At 40.1% G+C, this 25,106-nt stretch overlaps 1 protein-coding gene across 1 annotated transcript in view; it reads right to left on the reverse strand.

Moving 5' to 3' along the window:
• Positions 1 to 25,106, reverse strand: part of LOC123995391 (neurexin-3-like) — an 834,015-nt gene that overhangs the window by 628,334 nt on the left and 180,575 nt on the right. The gene's annotated exons all lie outside the window — the stretch shown is intronic.

Here is a 25,106-nt window from a genome sequence, read left to right on the forward strand (position 1 = left end):
TAACACCACAATATTATAACACAACTATACTACTATATTATAATGCAACTATATTATAACAACACTATATTATAACACCACTATACTACTATAGTATAACACCACTATATTATAACACCACTATAGTATAACACCACTATATTATAACACCACTATAGTATAACACCACTATATTATAACACCACTATAGTATAACACCACTATATTATAACACCACTATATTATAACACCACTATACTACTATACTATAACACCACTATATTATAACACCACTATAGTATAACACCACTATATTATAATACCACTATAGTATAACACCACTATAGTATAACACAACTATAATATAACATCACTATATTATAACACCACTATATTATAACACCACTATATTATAACACCACTATATTATAACACCACTATATTATAACACTACTATATTATAACACCACTATATTATAACACCACTATATTATAACACCACTATACTACTATACTATAACACCACTATATTATAACACCACTATAGTATAACACCACTATATTATAACACCACTATATTATAACACCACTATATTATAACACCACTATATTATAACACCACTATATTATAACACCACTATATTATAACACCACTATAGTATAACACCACTATATTATAGCACCACTATATTATAACACCACTATATTATAACACCACTATATTATAACATCACTATACTACTATACTATAACACCACTATATTATAACACCACTATAGTATAACACCACTATATTATAACACCACTATAGTATAACACCACTATATTATAACACCACTATAGTATAACACCACTATATTATAACACCACTATATTATAACACCACTATACTACTATACTATAACACCACTATATTATAACACCACTATAGTATAACACCACTATATTATAATACCACTATAGTATAACACCACTATAGTATAACACAACTATAATATAACATCACTATATTATAACACCACTATATTATAACACCACTATATTATAACACCACTATATTATAACACCACTATATTATAACACTACTATATTATAACACCACTATATTATAACACCACTATATTATAACACCACTATACTACTATACTATAACACCACTATATTATAACACCACTATAGTATAACACCACTATATTATAACACCACTATATTATAACACCACTATATTATAACACCACTATATTATAACACCACTATATTATAACACCACTATATTATAGCACCACTATATTATAACACCACTATAGTATAACACCACTATATTATAACACCACTATATTATAACACCACTATATTATAACACCACTATATTATAACATCACTATATTATAACACCACTATATTATAGCACCACTATATTATAACACCACTATATTATAACAACACTATATTATAACATCACTATATTATAACACCACTATATTATAACACCACTATATTATAACACCACTATAGTATAACACCACTATATTATAGCACCACTATATTATAACACCACTATATTATAACACCACTATATTATAACCTCACTATACTACTATACTATAACACCACTATATTATAACACCACTATATTATAACACCACTATACTACTATACTATAACACCACTATATTAAACCACCACTATATTATACCACCACTATACTACTACACTATAACACCACTATATTATAACACCACTATATTATAACATCACTATATTATAACACCACTATGCTACTACACTATAACACCACTATATTATAACACCACTATATTATACCACCACTATATTATAACACAACTATATTATAGCACCACTATATTATAACACCACTATATTATAACATCACTATACTACTATACTATAACACCACTATACTATAACACCACTATATTATAACATCACTATACTACTATATTATAACACCACTATATTATAACACAACTATATTATACCACCACTATATTATAACACCACTATATTATAACATCACTATATTATAACACCACTATACTACTATACTATAACACCACTATATTATAACATCACTATACTACTATATTATAACACCACTATATTATAGCACCACTATATTATAACACCACTATATTATAACACCACTATATTATAACACCACTATATTATAACATCACTATACTACTATACTATAACACCACTATATTATAACACCACTATATTATAACACAACTATATTATAGCACCACTATATTATAACACCACTATATTATAACACCACTATACTACTATATTATAACATCACTATATTATAACACCACTATATTATAACATCACTATACTACTATACTATAACACCACTATATTATAACACCACTATATTATAACATCACTATACTACTATACTATAACACCACTATATTATAACACCACTATACTACTATATTATAACATCACTATATTATAACACCACTATATTATAACACCACTATACTACTATACTATAACACCACTATATTATAACACCACTATATTATAAAACCACTATACTACTATACTATAACACCACTATATTAAACCACCACTATATTATAGCACAACTATATTATAGCACCACTATACTATAACACCACTATATTATAACACCACTATACTACTATATTATAAACATCACTATATTATAACACCACTATATTATAACACCACTATACTACTATACTATAACACCACTATATTATAACACCACTATATTATAAAACCACTATACTACTATACTATAACACCACTATATTAAACCACCACTATATTATACCACCACTATACTACTACACTATAACACCACTATATTATAACACCACTATATTATAACATCACTATATTATAACACCACTATGCTACTATACTATAACGCCGCTATATTATAACACCACTATGCTACTATACTATAACGCCGCTATATTATAACACCACTATATTATAACACCACTATATTATAACATCACTATAGTATAACACCACTATAGTATAACACCACTATATTATAACACCACTATAGTATAACACCACTATATTATAACACCACTATAGTATAACACCACTATATTATAACACCACTATAATATAACATCACTATGTTATAACACCACTATATTATAACACAACTATATTATAGCACCACTATAGTATAACACCACTATAGTATAACACCACTATGTTATAACACCACTATATTATAACACCACTATAGTATAACACCACTATATTATAACACCACTATAGTATAACACCACTATATTATAACACCACTATAGTATAACACCACTATATTATAACACCACTATAAAATAACATCACTATATTATAACACCACTATATTATAACACCACTATAGTATAACACCACTATATTATAACACCACTATATTATAACACCACTATATTATAACACCACTATATTATAACACCACTATATTATAACACCACTATAGTATAACACCACTATATTATAACACCACTATATTATAACACCACTATACTACTATACTATAACACCACTATATTATAACACCACTATAGTATAACACCACTATATTATAATACCACTATAGTATAACACCACTATAGTATAACACAACTATAATATAACATCACTATATTATAACACCACTATATTATAACACCACTATATTATAACACCACTATATTATAACACCACTATATTATAACACTACTATATTATAACACCACTATATTATAACACCACTATATTATAACACCACTATACTACTATACTATAACACCACTATATTATAACACCACTATAGTATAACACCACTATATTATAACACCACTATATTATAACACCACTATATTATAACACCACTATATTATAACACCACTATATTATAACACCACTATATTATAGCACCACTATATTATAACACCACTATAGTATAACACCACTATATTATAACACCACTATATTATAACACCACTATATTATAACACCACTATATTATAACATCACTATATTATAACACCACTATATTATAGCACCACTATATTATAACACCACTATATTATAACAACACTATATTATAACATCACTATATTATAACACCACTATATTATAACACCACTATATTATAACACCACTATAGTATAACACCACTATATTATAGCACCACTATATTATAACACCACTATATTATAACACCACTATATTATAACATCACTATACTACTATACTATAACACCACTATATTATAACACCACTATATTATAACACCACTATACTACTATACTATAACACCACTATATTATAACACCACTATATTATAACACCACTATACTACTATACTATAACACCACTATATTAAACCACCACTATATTATACCACCACTATACTACTACACTATAACACCACTATATTATAACACCACTATATTATAACATCACTATATTATAACACCACTATGCTACTACACTATAACACCACTATATTATAACACCACTATATTATACCACCACTATATTATAACACCACTATATTATAGCATCACTATATTATAACACAACTATATTATAGCACCACTATATTATAACCCCACTATATTATAACATCACTATACTACTATACTATAACACCACTATACTATAACACCACTATATTATAACATCACTATACTACTATATTATAACACCACTATATTATAACACAACTATATTATACCACCACTATATTATAACACCACTATATTATAACATCACTATATTATAACACCACTATACTACTATACTATAACACCACTATATTATAACATCACTATACTACTATATTATAACACCACTATATTATAGCACCACTATATTATAACACCACTATATTATAACACCACTATATTATAACACCACTATATTATAACATCACTATACTACTATACTATAACACCACTATATTATAACACCACTATATTATAACACAACTATATTATAGCACCACTATATTATAACACCACTATATTATAACACCACTATACTACTATATTATAACATCACTATATTATAACACCACTATATTATAACATCACTATACTACTATACTATAACACCACTATATTATAACACCACTATATTATAACATCACTATACTACTATACTATAACACCACTATATTATAACACCACTATACTACTATATTATAACATCACTATATTATAACACCACTATATTATAACACCACTATACTACTATACTATAACACCACTATATTATAACACCACTATATTATAAAACCACTATACTACTATACTATAACACCACTATATTAAACCACCACTATATTATAGCACAACTATATTATAGCACCACTATACTATAACACCACTATATTATAACACCACTATACTACTATATTATAACATCACTATATTATAACACCACTATATTATAACACCACTATACTACTATACTATAACACCACTATATTATAACACCACTATATTATAAAACCACTATACTACTATACTATAACACCACTATATTAAACCACCACTATATTATACCACCACTATACTACTACACTATAACACCACTATATTATAACACCACTATATTATAACATCACTATATTATAACACCACTATGCTACTATACTATAACGCCGCTATATTATAACACCACTATGCTACTATACTATAACGCCGCTATATTATAACACCACTATATTATAACACCACTATATTATAACATCACTATAGTATAACACCACTATAGTATAACACCACTATATTATAACACCACTATAGTATAACACCACTATATTATAACACCACTATAGTATAACACCACTATATTATAACACCACTATAATATAACATCACTATGTTATAACACCACTATATTATAACACAACTATATTATAGCACCACTATAGTATAACACCACTATAGTATAACACCACTATGTTATAACACCACTATATTATAACACCACTATAGTATAACACCACTATATTATAACACCACTATAGTATAACACCACTATATTATAACACCACTATAGTATAACACCACTATATTATAACACCACTATAAAATAACATCACTATATTATAACACCACTATATTATAACACCACTATATTATAACACCACTATATTATAACACCACTATATTATAACACAACTATATTATAACACCACTATATTATAACACCACTATATTATAACACCACTATATTATAACACCACTATATTATAACACCACTATATTATAACACCACTATAGTATAACACCACTATATTATAACACCACTATATTATAACACCACTATATTATAACACCACTATACTACTATACTATAACACCACTATATTATAACACCACTATATTATAACACCACTATACTACTATACTATAACACAACTATATTATAACACCACTATATTATAACACCACTATATTATAACACCACTATATTATAACACCACTATATTATAACACCACTATACTACTATACTATAACACCACTATATTATAACACCACTATATTATAACACCACTATATTATAACACCACTATACTACTATACTATAACACAACTATATTATAACACCACTATATTATAACACCACTATATTATAACATCACTATATTATAACACCACTATATTATAACACCACTATATTATAACACCACTATACTACTATACTATAACACAACTATATTATAACACCACTATATTATAACACCACTATATTATAACACCACTATAGTATAACACCACTGTATTATAACACAACTATATTATAGCACCACTATATTATAACACCACTATATTATAACACCACTATATTATAACACCACTATACTACTATACTATAACACCACTATATTATAACACCACTATTCTATAACACCACTATATTATAACACCACTATATTATAACACCACTATACTACTATACTATAATACCACTATATTATAACACCACTATACTATAACACCACTATAGTATAACACCACTATATTATAACACCACTATAGTATAACACCACTATATTATAACACCACTATACTATAACACCACTATAGTATAACACCACTATATTATAACACCACTATACTATAATACCACTATACTATAATACCACTATATTATAACACCACTATACTATAACACCACTATAGTATAACACCACTATACTATAATACCACTATACTATAATACCACTATATTATAACACCACTATACTATAACACCACTATAGTATAACACCACTATATTATAACACCACTATATTATAACACCACTATATTATAACACCACTATATTATAACACAACTATATTATAACACCACTATATTATAACACCACTATATTATAACACCACTATACTACTATACTATAACACCACTATACTATAACACCACTATAGTATAACACCACTATATTATAACACCACTATACTACTATACTATAACACCACTATATTATAACACCACTATATTATACCACCACTATACTACTATACTATAACACCACTATATTATAACATCACTATATTATAACACCACTATATTATAACACCACTATATTATAACACCACTATATTATAACACCACTATATTATAACACCACTATACTACTATACTATAACACCACTATACTATAACACCACTATATTATAACACCACTATATTATAACACCACTATACTACTATACTATAACACCACCATATTATAACACCACTATATTATACCACCACTATACTACTATACTATAACACCACTATATTATAACACCACTATACTAAACCACTATACTAAACCACTAAAAATACAAAAAATACAAAAACGAAAAGTGGTGTGTGGATATGTATTCACCCACTCTGCTATGGTCAGGGACAAAGTTGTGGAGAAGAAAAGATTAGGGCTGGGTTATAAAAAAATATCAGAAACTTTGAACATCCCACGGAGCACCATTAAATCCATTATAAAAAATTGAAAGAATATTTGTAAGTCGCTCTGGATAAGAGCGTCTGCTAAATGACTTAAATGTAAATGTAAATGTAAATATGGGACCACAACAAACCTGCCAAGAGAGAGCTGCCCACCAAAACTCACAGATAAGGCAAGGAGGGCCTTAATCAGAGAGTCAACACAGAGACCAAAGATAACCCTGAAGAAGCTGCAAAGCTCCTCAGGGGAGATTGGAGTATCTGTCCATGGGACCACTTTAAGCTGTAGACTCCACAGAGCTGAGCTTTATGGAAGAGTGGCCAGACAAAAGCCATTGCTTAAAGTAAAAAAATAAGCAAACACGTTTGGTGTCACCAAAAAGCATGAGGGAGACTCGCCAGACATATGGAAGAAGGTACTCTGGTCAGATGAGACTAAAATTGAGCATTTCATGTCTGGCGCAAACCCAACATCTTTCATCACCCTAAGAATAGCATCCCCACAGTGACTCATGGTGGTGGCAGCATCATGCTGTGGAGATGTTATTCATCGGCAGGGACTAGGGAACTGATCAGAATTGAAGGAATGATGGATGGCGCTAAATACAGGGAAATTCTTGAAGAAAACCTGTTTCAGTCTTCCAGAGATTTCAGACTCGGACGGAAGTTCACCTTCCAGCAGGACAATGACAATAAGCATACTGCTAAAGCAACACTTGAGTGGTTTAAGGGGAAACATTTAAATGTCTTGGAATGGCCTAGTCAAAGCCCAGAACTCAATCCAATTGAGAATCTGTGGTATGACTTAAAGATTACTGTTCACCAGCAGAACACAGAACAGCAGTTTTACCTAGAAGAATGGGCAAAAATCCCAGTGGCTAGATGTGCCAAGCTTATAGAGACATACCCCAAGAGACTTGCAGCTGCATTTGCTGCAAAAGGTGGCTCTACAAAGTATTGACTTTGGAGGGGGGGTGAATAGTTATGTACGCTCAAGTTCAGTTTTTCTTTGTCTTATTTCTTGCTTGTTTCACAATAAAAAAATGTGGTGTAAATCGAATGATACAAAACGCCCCGAAATCTATTTTAATTCCAGTTTGTAAGGCAACAAATAGGAAAAATGTCAGGGTGGGTGAATACTTTCACAAGCCACTGTAGCTGTGGTTTTAAACCCAGCTGGAACCACCTATAGCCTGTAGACAAAACAATGTGTTAGATCCTGTGTGTGTCCGTGCGTACGTGAGTGTGTTTGCATGGACTCAGGATGCCTGTGCATGAGTAAAGAGGTTTGTATTTAGAAGCAGATGAATGAATTACAGATGAATTACCAAACCACACACACATCACTAGGAGGAGTGAGGAGGTCCATGGACAGGCAGGCTGACTTGAGGCCTATCACACACAACCTGCTCACCTGTCCATGACACATACCAGGGGCCAGCCGAACAACAATGTCTGGGTGTGCTTCTCTCTCTCTCTCTCTCTCTCTCTCTCTCTCTCTCTCTCTCTCTCTCTCTCTCTCTCTCTCTCTCTCTCTCTCTCTCTCTCTCTCTCTCTCTCTCTCTCTCCTCTCTCTCTCTCTCTCTCTCTCTCTCTCTCTCTCTCTCTCTCTCCTCTCCTCTCCTCTCATCTCCTCTCTATCCTCTCCTCTCCTCTCTCTGCCCTCTCATCTCTCTTTGTGTTCCTCGGCTCAGCCATCCAGGGAGCTGTTTAATTGAAGACAGTAGGAATACCACAGTCACCTCCAGATATACAGTGCAGTACAGGACAATATAGGGACATGAATGTGCCATTATGCCACTCTGCAGTCTTACAATCTACTGTACAGTCATGTAACCCTCCATCAGACCATTCTACTGTAGAGTCATGTAACCCTCCATCAGACCATTCTACTGTAGAGTCATGTAACCCCTCATCAGACCATTCTACTGTAGAGTCATGCAACCCTCCATCAGACCATTCTACTGTAGAGTCATGTAACCCCTCATCAGACCATTCTACTGTAGAGTCATGTAACCCTCCATCAGACCATTCTACTGTAGAGTCATGTAACCCCTCATCAGACCATTCTACTGTAGAGTCATGTAACCCCTCATCAGACCATTCTACTGTAGAGTCATGTAACCCCTCATCAGACCATTCTACTGTAGAGTCATGTAACCCTCCATCAGACCATTCTACTGTAGAGTCATGCAACCCTCCATCAGACCATTCTACTGTAGAGTCATGTAACCCCTCATCAGACCATTCTACTGTAGAGTCATGTAACCCTCCATCAGACCATTCTACTGTAGAGTCATGTAACCCTCCATCAGACCATTCTACTGTAGAGTCATGTAACCCCTCATCAGACCATTCTACTGTAGAGTCATTGTCATGTTTTGTCTTATATCATCTTGTCATTTTGCTTTTCCTTCTGTTCGTTTCCCCCTGCTGGTCTTATTAGGTTCGTTCCCTTTTTCTATCCCTCTCTCTCCCCCTCCCTCTCTCTCCTCTCTCTATCGTTCCGTTCCTGCTCCCAGCTGTTCCTATTCCCCTAATCATCATTTAGTCTTCCCACACCTGTTCCCGATCCTTTCCCCTGATTAGAGTCCCTATTTATTCCTTTGTGTTCCGTTCCTGTCCCGTCGGTTCCTTGTTTTGTATTCACCATGCTGTGATTGTGTTTCGCCCTGTCCTGTCGTGTTTTTTGCCTTCATCAGATGCTGCGTGTGAGCAGGTGTCTCTGTCTACTACGGCCTGCGCCTACCCGAAGCGACCTGCAGTCTGTGGCCGCTTCTCTTGTTATTCCCCTCTACAGACTAGAGGATTTCTGTTACTCCCTGTTTGGATTTGAATAAACTCTGTTTCTGTTAAGTCGCTTTTGGGTCCTCTATCACCTGCATGACAGAAGGAACCGACCAAGTAATGGACCCAGCGACTTCAGACGCTCGTTACACTGCCGTCAAGATCCAAGGAGCCATGCTCGGCAGACACGAGCAGGAATTGTCTGCTGCTCGCCATGCCGTGGAGAACCTGGCCGCTCAGGTTTCCGACCTCTCTGGACAGTTCCAGAGTCTACGTCTCGTGCCACCTGTTACTTCCTGGCCTGCCGAGCCTCCAGAACCTAGGGTTAATAACCCACCTTGCTACTCCGGGCAGCCCACTGAGTGCCGCTCCTTTCTCACGCAGTGTGAGATTGTGTTCTCTCTCAACCCAACACATACTCTAGAGAGAGAGCTCGGGTTGCTTACGTCATTTCACTCCTTACTGGCCGGGCTCGAGAATGGGGCACAGCTATCTGGGAGGCAAGGGCTGATTGCTCTAACAAGTTCCAGAACTTTAAAGAGGAGATGATTCGGGTTTTTGACCGTTCAGTTTTTGGTAGGGAGGCTTCTAGGGCCCTGGCTTCCTTATGCCAAGGTGAACGGTCCATAACGGATTATTCTATTGAGTTTCGCACTCTTGCTGCCTCTAGTGAGTGGAACGAGCCGGCGCTGCTCGCTCGTTTTCTGGAGGGACTCCACGCAGTGGTTAAGGATGAGATTCTCTCCGGGAGGTTCCTTCAGATGTGGACTCTTTGATTGCTCTCGCCATCCGCATAGAACGACGGGTAGATCTTCGTCACCGGGCTCGTGGAAGAGAGCTCGCATCAACGGTGTTTCCCTGCTCCGCATCGCAACCATCTCCCTCCTCTGGCTTTGAGACTGAGCCCATGCAGCTGGGAGGGATTCGCATCTCGACTAAGGAGAGGAACGGAGGATCACCAACCGCCTGTGCCTCTATTGCGGAGTTGCTGGACATTTTGTTAATTCATGTCCAGTAAGAGGCCAGAGCCCATCAGTAAGCGGAGGGCTACTGGTGAGCGCTACTACTCTGGTCTCTTCATCTAGATCTTGTACTACTATGTCGGTCCATCTACGCTGGACCGGTTCGGTGCTACATGCAGTGCCTTGATTGACTCTGGGGCTGAGGGTTGTTTCATGGACGAAGCATGGGTTCGGAAACATAACATTCCTTTCAGACCGTTAGACAAGCCTACGCCCATGTTTGCCTTAGATGGTAGTCATCTTCCCAGTATCAGATTTGAGACACTACCTTTAACCCTCACAGTATCTGGTAACCACAGTGAGACTATTTCTTTTTTTGATTTTCCGTTCACCGTTTACACCTGTTGTTTTGGGTCATCCCTGGCTAGTATGTCATAATCCTTCTATTAATTGGTCTAGTAATTCTATCCTATCCTGGAACGTTTCTTGTCATGTGAAGTGTTTAATGTCTGCCATCCCTCCCGTTTCTTCTGTCCCTACTTCCCAGGAGGAACCTGGCGATTTGACAGGAGTGCCGGAGGAATATCATGATCTGCGCACGGTCTTCAGTCGGTCCCGAGCCAACTCCCTTCCTCCTCACCGGTCGTATGATTGTAGTATTGATCTCCTTCCGGGGACCACTCCTCCTCGAGGTAGACTATACTCTCTGTCGGCTCCCGAACGTAAGGCTCTCGAGGATTATTTATCTGTGTCTCTTGACGCCGGTACCATAGTGCCTTCTTCTTCTCCGGCCGGGGCGGGGTTCTTTTTTGTTAAGAAGAAGGACGGTACTCTGCGCCCCTGCGTGGATTATCGAGGCTGAATGACATAACGGTTAAGAATCGTTATCCGCTTCCCCTTATGTCATCAGCCTTCGAGATTCTGCAGGGAGCCAGGTGCTTTACTAAGTTGGACCTTCGTAACGCTTACCATCTCGTGCGCATCAGAGAGGGGGACGAGTGGAAAACGGCGTTTAACACTCCGTTAGGGCATTTTGAGTACCGGGTTCTGCCGTTCGGTCTCGCCAATGCGCCAGCTGTTTTTCAGGCATTAGTTAATGATGTTCTGAGAGACATGCTGAACATTTTTGTTTTTGTCTATCTTGACGATATCCTGATTTTTTCTCCGTCACTCGAGATTCATGTTCAGCACGTTCGACGTGTTCTACAGCGCCTTTTAGAGAATTGTCTCTACGTAAAGGCTGAGAAGTGCTCTTTTCATGTCTCCTCCGTTACTTTTCTCGGTTCCGTTATTTCCGCTGAAGGCATTCAGATGGATTCCGCTAAGGTCCAAGCTGTCAGTGATTGGCCCGTTCCAAGGTCACGTGTCGAGTTGCAGCGCTTTTTAGGTTTCGCTAATTTCTATCGGCGTTTCATTCGTAATTTCGGTCAAGTTGCTGCCCTCTCACAGCTCTTACTTCTGTCAAGACGTGTTTTAAGTGGTCCGGTTCCGCCCAGGAGCTTTTGATCTTCTAAAAGAACGTTTTACGTCCGCTCCTATCCTCGTTACTCCTGACGTCACTAGACAATTCATTGTCGAGGTTGACGCTTCAGAGGTAGGCGTGGGAGCCATTCTATCCCAGCGCTTCCAGTCTGACGATAAGGTTCATCCTTGCGCTTATTTTTCTCATCGCCTGTCGCCATCTGAGCGCAACTATGATGTGGGTAACCGTGAACTGCTCGCCATCCGCTTAGCCCTAGGCGAATGGCGACAGTGGTTGAGGGCGACCGTTCCTTTGTCGTTTGGACAGACCATAAGAACCTTGAGTACATCCGTTCTGCCAAACGACTTAATGCCCGTCAAGCTCGTTGGGCGTTGTTTTTCGCTCGTTTCGAGTTTGTGATTTCTTACCGTCCGGGTAGCAAGAACACCAAGCCTGATGCCTTATCCCGTCTGTTTAGTTCTTCTGTGGCTTCTACTGATCTCGAGGGGATTCTTCCTTATGGGCGTGTTGTCGGGTTGACAGTCTGGGAATTGAAAGACAGGTTAAGCAAGCACTCACGCACACTGCGTCGCGCGCGCTTGTCCTAGTAACCTCCTTTTTCGTTCCTGTTTCCACTCGTCTGGCTGTTCTTCAGTGGGCTCACTCTGCCAAGTTAGCTGGTCATCCCGGTGTTCGAGGCACTCTTGCGTCTATTCGCCAGCGCTTTTTGGTGGCCGACTCAGGAGCGTGACACGCGCCGTTTCGTGGCTGCGTGTTCAGACTGCGCGCAGAAGAAGTCTGGTAATTTTTTTCTGCTTCTGCTCCTGGTCTTGCTGGGTCTCAGTCTGTTCCCTGCCATCGCATCTCTCCTGTTCTTGTTCCTGCCCTTGCTGTGTCTCAGTCTGTCCCTAGTTCTCATTTTTTTTAGAGTAGTACCCTAGTTTCCCTTTTTATCGTTTTTCGTTACGGTCCTGAGGAGAGGAGTTGGGTTCTTTCTCGGGACGTGCTGGACCGTTTGATCTATGATTTCCTCCGTTGCCGCCAGTGTTCCTCCTCGAGAGCGCCAGGAGGCGCTCGGTGAGTGGGGGGTACTGTCATGTTTTGTCTTATATCATCTTGTCATTTTGCTTTTCCTTCTGTTCGTTTCCCCCTGCTGGTCTTATTAGGTTCGTTCCCTTTTTCTATCCCTCTCTCTCCCCCTCCCTCTCTCTCCTCTCTCTATCGTTCCGTTCCTGCTCCCAGCTGTTCCTATTCCCCTAATCATCATTTAGTCTTCCCACACCTGTTCCCGATCCTTTCCCCTGATTAGAGTCCCTATTTATTCCTTTGTGTTCCGTTCCTGTCCCGTCGGTTCCTTGTTTTGTATTCACCATGCTGTGATTGTGTTTCGCCCTGTCCTGTCGTGTTTTTTGCCTTCATCAGATGCTGCGTGTGAGCAGGTGTCTCTGTCTACTACGGCCTGCGCCTACCCGAAGCGACCTGCAGTCTGTGGCCGCTTCTCTTGTTATTCCCCTCTACAGACTAGAGGATTTCTGTTACTCCCTGTTTGGATTTGAATAAACTCTGTTTCTGTTAAGTCGCTTTTGGGTCCTCTATCACCTGCATGACAGTCATGTAACCCTCCATCAGACCATTCTACTGTAGAGTCATGTAACCCTCCATCAGACCATTCTACTGTAGAGTCATGTAAACCCCTCATCAGACCATTCTACTGTAGAGTCATGTAACCCTCCATCAGACCATTCTACTGTAGAGTCATGTAACCCTCCATCAGACCATTCTACTGTAGAGTCATGTAACCCCTCATCAGACCATTCTACTGTAGAGTCATGTAACCCTCCATCAGACCATTCTACTGTAGAGTCATGTAACCCCTCATCAGACCATTCTACTGTAGAGTCATGTAACCCTCATCAGACCATTCTACTGTAGAGTCATGTAACCCTCCATCAGACCATTCTACTGTAGAGTCATGTAACCCTCATCAGACCATTCTACTGTAGAGTCATGTAACCCTCCATCAGACCATTCTACTGTAGAGTCATGTAACCCCTCATCAGACCATTCTACTGTAGAGTCATGTAACCCTCCATCAGACCATTCTACTGTAGAGTCATGTAACCCCTCATCAGACCATTCTACTGTAGAGTCATGTAACCCCTCATCAGACCATTCTACTGTAGAGTCATGTAACCCTCCATCAGACCATTCTACTGTAGAGTCATGTAACCCCTCATCAGACCATTCTACTGTAGAGTCATGTAACCCCTCATCAGACCATTCTACTGTAGAGTCATGTAACCCTCCATTAGACCATTCTACTGTAGAGTCATGTAACCCCTCAATCAGACCATTCTACTGTAGAGTCATGTAACCCCTCATCAGACCATTCTACTGTAGAGTCATGTAACCCCTCATCAGACCATTCTACTGTAGAGTCATGTAACCCCTCATCAGACCATTCTACTGTAGACTCATGTAACCCTCCATCAGACCATTCTACTGTAGAGTCATGTAACCCCTCATCAGACCATTCTACTGTAGAGTCATGTAACCCCTCATCAGACCATTCTACTGTAGAGTCATGTAACCCTCCATCAGACCATTCTACTGTAGAGTCATGTAACCCCTCATCAGACCAATCTTGTTCTGAGTTATCAGAAATACGACTTGTCAACACAGAGCTGGTTTACATTGTAAGTAGTGACATCATATAACTATCAATAACCCAGAAACCACAGATGTATAACTATCAGTACCACATATTATTAACTATCAATACCCCAGAGACTACAGATGATTAACTATCAATACCACAGATACCACAGATTGTTAACTATCAATACCCCAGAGACTACAGATTATTAACTACCAATACCCCAGAGACTACAGATGATTAACTATCAATACCACAGATACCACAGATTGTTAACTATCAATACCCCAGAGACTACAGATTATTAACTACCAATACCCCAGAGACTACAGATTATTAACTACCAATACCCCAGAGACTACAGATTATTAACTACCAATACCCCAGAGACTACAGATTATTAACTACCAATACCCCAGAGACTACAGATTATTAACTACCAATACCCCAGAGACTACAGATTATTAACTACCAATACCCCAGAGACTACAGATTATTAACTACCAATACCCCAGAGACTACATATTATTAACTACCAATACCCCAGAGACTACAGATTATTAACTATCAATACCCCAGAGAGTACAGATTATTAACTACCAATACCCCAGAGACTACAGATTATTAACTACCAATACCCCAGAGACTACAGATTATTAACTACCAATACCCCAGAGACTACAGATTATTAACTACCAATACCCCAGAGACTACAGATTATTAACTACCAATACCCCAGAGACTACAGATGATTAACTACCAATACCCCAGAGAGTACAGATTATTAACTACCAATACCCCAGAGACTACAGATTATTAACTCCCAATACCCCAGAGAGTACAGATTATTAACTACCAATACCCCAGAGACTACATATTATTAACTACCAATACCCCAGAGACTACAGATTATTAACTATCAATACCCCAGAGACTACAGATTATTAACTACCAATACCCCAGAGACTACAGATTATTAACTACCAATACCCCAGAGACTACAGATTATTAACTACCAATACCCCAGAGACTACAGATTATTAACTACCAATACCCCAGAGACTACAGATTATTAACTACCAATACCCCAGAGACTACAGATTATTAACTACCAATACCCCAGAGACTACAGATTATTGACTACCAATACCCCAGAGACTACAGATTATTAACTACCAATACCCCAGAGACTACAGATTATTAACTACCAATACCCCAGAGAGTACAGATTATTAACTATCAATACCCCAGAGACTACAGATTATTAACTACCAATACCCCAGAGACTACAGTTTATTAACTACCAATACCCCAGAGACTACAGATTATTAACTACCAATACCCCAGAGACTACAGATTATTAACTACCAATACCCCAGAGAGTACAGATTATTAACTACCAATACCCCAGAGAGTACAGATTATTAACTACCAATACCCCAGAGACTACATATTATTAACTACCAATACCCCAGATACCACAGATTATTAACTACCAATACCCCAGAGACTACATATTATTAACTACCAATACCCCAGAGACTACAGATTATTAACTATAAATACCCAATAGAGTACAGATTATTAACTATCAATACCCCAGAGAGTACAGATTATTAACTATCAATACCCCAGAGACTACAGATTATTAACTACCAATACCCCAGAGACTACAGATTATTAACTACCAATACCCCAGAGAGTACAGATTATTAACTACGAATACCCCAGAGACTACAGATTATTAACTATCAATACCCCAGAGACTACAGATTATTAACTACCAATACCCCAGAGACTACAGATTATTAACTATCAATACCCCAGAGACTACAGATTATTAACTACCAATACCCCAGAGACTACAGATTATTAACTACCAATACCCCAGAGACTACAGATTATTAACTACCAATACCCCAGAGACTACAGATTATTAACTACCAATACCCCAGAGAGTACAGATTATTAACTACCAATACCCCAGAGAGTACAGATTATTAACTACCAATACCCCAGAGACTACAGATTATTAACTACCAATACCCAATAGAGTACAGATTATTAACTATCAATACCCCAGAGAGTACAGATTATTAACTACCAATACCCCAGAGACTACAGATTATTAACTACCAATACCCCAGAGACTACAGATTATTAACTACCAATACCCCAGAGACTACAGATTATTAACTACCAATACACCAGAGAGTACAGATTATTAACTACCAATACCCCAGAGAGTACAGATTATTAACTACCAATACCCCAGAGACTACAGATTATTAACTACCAATACCCCAGATACCACAGATTATTAACTACCAATACCCCAGAGACTACATATTATTAACTACCAATACCCCAGAGACTACAGATTATTAACTATCAATACCCAATAGAGTACAGATTATTAACTATCAATACCCCAGAGACTACAGATTATTAACTATCAATACCCAATAGACTACAGATTATTAACTACCAATACCCCAGAGACTACATATTATTAACTACCAATACCCCAGAGACTACAGATTATTAACTATCAATACCCAATAGAGTACAGATTATTAACTATCAATACCCCAGAGAGTACAGATTATTAACTACCAATACCCCAGAGACTACATATTATTAACTATCAATACCCAATAGAGTACAGATTATTAACTACCAATACCCCAGAGACTACAGATTATTAACTATCAATACCCCAGAGACTACAGATTATTAACTACCAATACCCCAGAGACTACAGATTATTAACTACCAATACCCCAGAGACTACATATTATTAACTACCAATACCCCAGAGACTACAGATTATTAACTACCAATACCCCAGAGACTACAGATTATTAACTACCAATACCCCAGAGACTACATATTATTAACTATCAATACCCCAGAGACTACAGATTATTAACTACCAATACCCCAGAGACTACAGATTATTAACTACCAATACCCCAGAGACTACAGATTATTAACTACCAATACCCCAGAGACTACAGATTATTAACTACCAATACCCCAGAGACTACAGATTATTAACTACCAATACCCCAGAGACTACAGATTATTAACTACCAATACCCCAGACACTACATATTATTAACTACCAATACCCCAGAGACTACAGATTATTAACTACCAATACCCCAGATACCACAGATTATTAACTATCAATACGTGTACAATTACTTTGACTGTCTGTACTCTGTACTGTACTGTACTGTACTGTACTGTACTGTACTGTACTGTACTGTACTGTACTGTACTGTACTGTACTGTACTGTACTGTACTGTACTGTACTGTACTGTGATCAGTTAAAGTAGCTGATCTGAACTCAAGTATTTTGTGAAACAATTACATGATGTGACCTCTAATTCACTAAACCACTCTGAGTGGAGGAGAGATGATGTTACAGAGGAAACTAAATGAACTGCTGACTGTTTGCTGTGGACCAGAGGGTAGAGATTATTATTACAAAATATATATCTTTACATTTTATTTAACTAGGCAACTCAGTTAAGAACTTTCAATGACGGGCTACTCCAGCCAAATCTGGATGATGCTGTGCCAAATGTGATTCAGTCTGGATTTGAATCAGGTACTATATTGACGCCTCTTGTACTGAGATGCAGTGCCTTAGACCGCTGCGCCACTCGGGAGCCCCTAACTGAGCTTGCCTGGTGCATGCACACATCTGCACAGATGCATAGATGCACAGTAGCACACACAGATACGCAGCCTCTGCTCAGCCTGTGAAGTCAATAGAATCATCCTCTCTCCATCTCCTTAGCTGGAGATTTGAGGATGGAGAGCTGAACCACTCCTGATTGGCTGTGATTGGAGTGCTGAAGTGATAGAGAGTTTTCTCTCTTTCTGATGGGGCCTCTTATCCCCTGCAGTCTCTCCAGAGAGCATCTCTGAGCCTGGGCGACTCATAGACAGGTCTGGCCTCTTTCTGTCATGTTTTGTCATTTATTATCATGTCTTGTCCCTGTGCTTCCCTTCTATTCGTTTCCCTCTGCTGGTCTTATTAAGTTCTTTCCTCTTTCTATCCCTCTCTCTCCCCCTCCCACTCTCCCTCTCTCGCTCTCTCTCTCTCTCGTTCCGTTCCTGCCCCAGCTGTTCCTCATTCTCCTAACTACCTCATTTACTCTTTCACACCTGTCCCCTATTTTGCCCTCTGATTAGAGTCCCTATTTCTCCTCTGTTTTCCGCTTCTGTCCTTGTCGGATCCTTGCTTGATGTTTGCTGTTCTGTGTCCTTGTTCCGCCCTGTCATGTTTTTGCCTTCTTCAGATGCTGCGTGTGAGCAGGTGTCTATGTCAGCTACGGCCTGTGCCTTCCTAGCGACCTGCAGTCTGTGGTCGCGTCTCCAGTCGTTCCTCTCTACTGACGAGAGGATTTCAGTTTTCCTGTTTTGTATTTACCTAAATAATATCCAGGATTATCGTTTTTGTTTAAGACTGGAATAAAGACTCTGTTTCTGTTAAAGTCGCTTTTGGGTCCTCATTCACCTGCATAGAAGGATCCGACCAAGAATGGACCCAGCGACTACGGATTCTCGCAACACTGCCGTCGAGATCCAGGGGAGCAATGCTCGGCAGACACGAGCAGGAATTGTCTGCTGCTCGTCATGCCGTTGAGACCCTGGCGCTCAGGTCTCCGACCTCTCAGGACAGTTTCAGAGTCTTCGTCTCGTGCCACCAGCTACTTCCTGGTCTTCCGAGTCTCCGAACCCTAGGGTTAATAACCCACCATGTTACTCTGGGCAGCCCACTGAGTGCCGCTCCTTTCTCACCCAGTGTGATATTGTGTTCTCTCTCCAGCCCAACACATACTCAGAGAGAGCTCGGATCGCTTACCGTCATATCACTCCTTACTGGTCGGGCTCGAGAATGGGGCACAGCTATCTGGGAGGCAAGGGCTGGTGTTCTAACAAGTATCAGAACTTTAAAGAGGAGATGATGCGGGTTTTTGACCGTTCAGTTTTTGGGAAGGAGGCTTCAGGGCCCTCTGGCTTCCCTATGTCAAGGTGATCGATCCATAACGGATTACTCTATAGAGTTTCGCACTCTTGCTGCCTCCAGTGACTGGAACGAGCCGCGTTGCTCGCTCGTTTTCTGGGAGTGGACTCACGCTGAGGTTAAAGATGAGATTCTCTCCCGGGGGAGGTTCCTTCAGATGTGGACTCTTTGATTGCCTCGCCATCCGCATAGAGGCAGCGGGTAGATCTTCGTCACCCGAGCTCGTGGAAGAGAGCTCGCATTAACGGTGTTCCCCCTCTCCGTATCTCAACCATCTCCTCCCACCGGCTCAGAGACTGAGCCCATGCAGCTGGGAGGGATTATCTCGACTAAGGAGAGGGAACGGAGAATCACGCCTTTGCCTCTATTGCGGTTCTGCTGGACATTTTGTCATTTCATGTCCAGTAAAAGCCAGAGCTCATCAGTAAGCAGAGGGCTACTGGTGAGCGCTACTACTCAGGCGTCTCTCCATCAAGATCCCTGTACTACCTTGTCGGTCCATCTACGCTGGACCGGTTCGGTGTGCTTCCTGCAGTGCCTTGATAGACTCTGGGGCTGAGGGTTGTTTTATGGATGAAGCATGGGCTCGGAAACATGACATTCCTCTCAGACAGTTAGAGAAGCCCCGCCCATGTTCCGCCTTAGATGGTAGTCTTCTCCCAGTATCAGATGAGACACTACCTTTAACCCTCACAGTATCTAGTAACCACAGTGAGACTATGTTCCTTTTGATTTTCCTTCCCACTGCTTACCTGTTGTTTTGGGTCATCCCTGGCTAGTATGTCATAATCCTTCTATTAGTTGGTCTAGTAATTCTATCCTATCCTGGAACGTTTCTTGTCATGTGAAGTGTTTAATGTCTGTATCCCTCCTGTTTCTTCTGTCCCTCTTCTCAGGAGGAACCTGGTGATTTGACAGGAGTGCTGGAGGAATATCATGATCTGCGCACGGTCTTCAGTCGGTCCCGAGCCAATCCCTTCCTCCTCACCGGTCGTATGATTGTTGTATTGATCTCCCTTCCGGGGACCACTCCCCCGAGGTAGACTATACTCTCTGTCGGCTCCCGAACGTAAGGGCTCTCGAGGATTATTTTGTCTGTTTCTCCGGACGCCCGGTTCCGTAGTGCCTTTCTTCCTCTCCCGCCGGGCGGGTTTTTTTGTTAAGAAGGAGACGGTGCTCTGCGCCCTCGTGGTTGCGAGGAGCTGAATGACATAACGGTTTGAGAATCGTTATCCGCTTCCCCCTTATGTCTCAGCCTTCGAGATTCTGCAGGGAGCCAGGTTCTTCTTCAGTTGGACCTTCGTAACACTTACCATCTCGTGCGCATCAGAGGGGGGCGAGTGGAAAGCGGCGTTTAACACTCCGTTGAACGCATTTTGAATACCGGGTTCTGCCGTTCGGTCTCGTAATGCTCCAGCTGTCTTTCAGGCATTAGTTAATGATGTTCTGAGAGACATGCTGAACATCTTTGTTTTTGTCTATCTTGACGATATCTGATTTTCACCGTCACTCGAGATTCATGTTCAGCACGTTCGCGTGTTCTACAGCGCCTTTTAGAGAATTGTCTCTACGTAAAGGCTGAGAAGTGCTCTTTTCATGTCTCCTCCGTTACTTTTCTCGGTTCCGTTATTTCCGCTGAAGGCATTCAGATGGATTCAGCTAAGGTCAAGCTGTCAGTGATTGGCCCGTTCCAAGATCACGTGTCGAGTTGCAGCTTTTTTTAGGTTTCGCTAATTTCTATCGGCGTTTCATTCGTAATTTCGGTCAAGTTGCTGCCCCTCTCACAGCTCTTACTTCTGTCAAGACGTGTTTAAGTGGTCGGTTCCGCCCAGGGAGCTTTTGATCTTCTAAAAGAGCGTTTTACATCCGCTCCTATCCTCGTTACTCCTGACGTCACTAAACAATTCATTGTCGAGGTTGGCCTTCAGGGTAGGCGTGGAGCCATTCTGTCCCAGCGCTTCCATTCTGAGATAAAGGTTCATCCTTGCGCTTATTTTTCTCATCGCCCTGTCGCCATCTGAACACAACTATGATGTGGGTAACCGTGAACTGCTCGCCATCCGCTTAGCCCTAGGCGAATGGCGACAGTGGTTGGAGGGGCGACCGTCCCTTTGTCGTTTGGACAGACCATAAGAACCTTGGTATCCGTTCTGCCAAACATGACTTAATGCCCGTCAAGCTCGTTGGGCGTTGTTTTTCGCTCGTTTCGAGTTTGTGATTTCTTACCGCCGAGTAATAAAAACACCAAGCCTGATGCCTTATCCCGTCTGTTTAGTTCTTCTGTGGCTTCTACTGATCCCGGTGCTTCCTTATGGGCGGGTTGTCGGGTTGACAGTCTGGGAATTGAAAGACAGGTTAAGCAAGCACTCACTCACTGCGTCGCTCGCTGGCTTGTCCTAGTAACCTCCTTTTCGTTCCTGTTTCTACTCGTCTGGCTGTTCTTCAGTGGGCTCACTCTGCCAAGTTAGCTGGCCACCCGGCGTTTACGTACGCTCTGCGTCCTGATGAAGCCCCGGTTTGGTGGCCGACTCAGGAGCGTGACACGCGCCGTTTCCGTGGCTGCTTGTTCGGACTGCGCGCAGACTAAGTCAGGTAACTCTCCTCCTGCCGGTCCTCTCAGACCGCTTCCCATCCTTCTCTACCATGGTCTCACATCGCCCCTGGACTTTATTACCGGTCTGCCTTCGTCTGCAGGGAGACTGTGATTCTTACGGTTGTCGATAGGTTCTCTAAGGCGGCACATTTCATTCCCCTCGCTAAGCTTCCTTCTGCGAAGGAGACGGCACAAATCATTATCGAGAATGTGTTCAGAATTCATGGCCTCCCGTTAGACGCCGTTTCAGACAGAGGCCCGCAATTCACGTCACAGTTTTGGAGGGAGTTCTGTCGTTTGATTGGTGCGTCCGTCAGTCTCTCTTCCGGGTTTCATCCCCAGTCTAACGGTCAAGCAGAGAGGGCCAATCAGAGCCGATTGGTCGCATACTACGCAGCCTTTCTTTCAGAAACCCTGCGTCTTGGGCAGAACAGCTCCCCTGGGCAGAATACGCTCACAACTCGCTTCCTTCGTCTGCTACCGGGTTATCTCCGTTTCAGAGTAGTCTGGGTTACCAGCCTCCTCTGTTCTCATCCCAGCTTGCCGAGTCCAGCGTTCCCTCCGCTCAAGCGTTTGTCCAACGTTGTGGCGCACCTGGAGGAGGGTGAGGTCTGCACTTTGCCGTTACAGGGCACAGACTGTGAGAGCCGCCAATAAACGCAGGATTAAGAGTCCAAGGTATTGTCGCGGTCAGAGAGTGTGGCTTCACTGTAACCCACCCGACAGCTTCTCGCAGGTGAACCGCGGTTCATTGGTCGTTCCGTGTCTCTCGTGCGTCAATCCTGTCGCTGTGCGACTGCTTCTTCAGCGACATCTTTGTCCTCCACCTTGTCTTCCTTATCTCCTGTAATAAGCCTTTTCTTCGCGCCCCGTTCGTCTCCCCCCCGTCCTTATCGGCGCACCTATTACAAGGTACGGAGAGATCATGGACATGCGTTCTACAGGGGACGTGGTCACCAGTACTTAGTGGATTGGGAGGGTTGCGGTCCTGAGGGAGTTGGGTTCCATCTCGGACGTGCTGGACATTCGTTGATTGATGATTTCCTCCGTTGCCGCCAGGGTTCCTACCTCGAAGTGCGCCAGGCGCTCGGTGAAGTGGGGGGTACTGTCATGTTTTGTCATTTATTATCATGTCTTGTCCCTGTGCTTCCCTTCCTATTCGTTTCCTCTGCTGGTCTTATTAGTTCTTTCCCTCTTTCTATCCCTCTCTCTCCCCCTCCCCTCTCTCCCTCTCTCGCTCTCTCTTTCTATCGTTCCGTTCCCCCAGCTGTTCCTCATTCTCCTAGCACTACCTCATTTACTCTTTCACACTGTCCCCTATTTTGCCCTCAGTTAAGTCCCTATTTCTCTCTGTTTTCCTTCTGTCCTTGTCGGATCCTTGTGATGTTTGCTGTTCTGTGTCCTTGTTCCGCCCTGTCGTGTTTTGCCTTCTTCAGATGCTGCGTGTGAGCAGGTGTCTATATCGCTGACCTGTGCCTTCCGGGCGACCTGCAGTCTGTGGTCGCATCTCAGTCGTTCTCTGCTGACGAGAGGATTTCCAGTTTTCCTGTTTTTGTGACCCACTAGATAATATCCAGGATTATCGTTTTTGTTTAAGACTGGAATAAAGACTCTGTTTCTGTTAAAGTCGCTTTTGGGT

This window comes from Oncorhynchus gorbuscha, linkage group LG14, assembly GCF_021184085.1.
Source record: "Oncorhynchus gorbuscha isolate QuinsamMale2020 ecotype Even-year linkage group LG14, OgorEven_v1.0, whole genome shotgun sequence".
Taxonomy (NCBI): Eukaryota; Metazoa; Chordata; class Actinopteri; order Salmoniformes; family Salmonidae; genus Oncorhynchus; species Oncorhynchus gorbuscha.